The sequence below is a fragment of the Suricata suricatta genome, chromosome 6 (assembly GCF_006229205.1).
Source record: "Suricata suricatta isolate VVHF042 chromosome 6, meerkat_22Aug2017_6uvM2_HiC, whole genome shotgun sequence".
Classification (NCBI taxonomy): domain Eukaryota; kingdom Metazoa; phylum Chordata; class Mammalia; order Carnivora; family Herpestidae; genus Suricata; species Suricata suricatta.
Window position 1 is genome coordinate 142,362,145 of NC_043705.1, and position 2,035 is coordinate 142,364,179.

The 2,035-nt window shown below is 48.5% G+C and overlaps 1 protein-coding gene across 1 annotated transcript in view; it reads left to right on the top strand.

Annotated features, from left to right (window-relative positions):
• C6H5orf49 (chromosome 6 C5orf49 homolog) overlaps nucleotides 1–2,035 on the top strand; it is a 12,513-nt gene that overhangs the window by 636 nt on the left and 9,842 nt on the right. The gene's annotated exons all lie outside the window — the stretch shown is intronic.

The following is a 2,035-nucleotide window of genomic DNA, read 5'->3' on the forward strand; positions in this document are numbered from 1 at the left end:
GCTTCTCCTGGGAGGCACGTGGGTGGAAGCATTCGCCTGGGTTTTAAGAGGCCAAGGAGCTACAGTGTCAGAGCTCACCTCTCCTCGAGGGCCCTCAGGAGGGGCTGAGTGTGCTTGGTGCCTAAGGGTGAAGAGGCTTCCCCTGGGAAAGCTCATATTGAGCACCTCCTGTATACAGGACACTGACGCAAGCCCTCCGGAGACTTCCCTCTGCACCCGCCTCCGGACGGTCCACATGCATCGTTTTACTTACGAAGACTACACGCATTCAGTGAAGGACAAGCCGGCGGTCAGGAAGGAGGCTGAAGAAAGAACCCCAGCCTCAGTGTCTCGATCACACATGGAGAGCGAGTCAGCTCCTCTCCCTAAAGCTAAGTGGGGCTTTCCGAGCCAAGCTCCCTCGAGATGGGCCGTCCCCCCTCCAGCCCACCACGAGAGAAAGCAAATTCTAAAACCCCCTAAGAGTTTTTTTAAATGTAGCCCCTAGACTTTGAGAAATTTAATCAAACCCGCCATCAAAGGGCATTGTCCTTTGACTTGGCATTTCCATTTCAGCTGCAGAAATGTTGCACGAGGCAGAAGCAGGAAAAAAGTAATTTGAAAACATCACTGACCTGAATCTGCCTTGCTGCCTCCTTAACAGTATTTTACAAGAAAAGCTCACGCTGCTTGAGCCCCTCGGGAGCCGCACGGGAGTGGATCACATATTAGCTGGCAGCTTTCGGTGACAAATTTGTCTCCGGATCCAAGGCATTACTGGGGCTTTAAATAAGCGTGCTGCAGCGGGAGCCTTAACTGTGGGGTCTCTCCCAGGGGAGACGCCTTCGCTTCGGAGCCACCAGAATGACTCTCAGATCATGTCCCCCACCTGGAGAAACCTCTGACAGCAATCAGGGACGCAGGATGTAAGACGCTGATCCGGGACCAAACCTCAGTGAGAAGAAACTAAGAATCACTAACAGAAGCAAATAGTCATGGCTCTGCTGACAGTGGGCTTCCTGTGTGCCACGTTACATCTATTAATGAAAGCCAGTCTCATTATTGGCCCCATGAAGGGAACTGTGTCATAGGTGGGCAAAGTGACCCAAAGAGATTGTGAGCTGGGCCATCTACACAGCTAGTAATATTTTTATCTGAGACTTGTTGGCCTGTGCTACTAACTGACTGATTACTAAGTGTGTCCCACAGTGATGGACTGACGAGCTAATTCTGACCTGTCTCTTCTCGGCTTTGAGTAGCGCCTGGATTTACAGTGAACTTAGGGGCAGCTGAGTCCTCCAGCAAATATGTGATAGGGAGTTCATCATCTTCAGTCCAAACGATCTCATGGTAGAGAGTCAGCTTCCGGAGTTGCACAACGGATTAAATACCAGGTCATCTAACCCCCTTGAGGACATCATCACCATTGGTGGCTCTCTTGCACATAGATATACTTTGAAATGCCTTTTGTTTTTCTTGATGCTTTTAAGGGCTATTTTATTTAGGTGTTAATATTGCTGCTACGTCATTTTCTTCTGTGTGACATTAAAGGCCTGAGGATTTGAACTTGCCTGTGACCAGCTATCAAAACTGTACTAATATTTTTTGCCTTAAAGTCTACTTTGTATTAATTTGTTCTAAGGCCCTTTCCTATCTTCCAGGTAAAGTAATACATCAGAGCAAGAGTTTTCGATAAAAAGACAGATAGTCACCGTGTTAGCCTTTCAGGTCACATGGTTTCCTGCTGCAACTACTCAACTCTGTGCGGTGGCCATAGATAATACTAAATGAATGGGCATGGGACCTTGTTGTAATAAAACTTTATTAAAACAGACAACAGGCCAGATTTGGCCCAGAGGCCTCTGCGTGCCGAGCCCTGAGTTAAAGCAGCATGCTTCTTGCGTACTCCTGATCTCCTCCCAGATCCAGAGCCCTGGGAACCTCCTATGTCAGGCAGACTCTGCATCTTGGCCCTAGAGAGGTAGAGTCACGTATCAGATTGGTGAATCTGGGAATAAAGCAGACCCGCCATGTTCAACTCTGTGTCTTTCCTGGT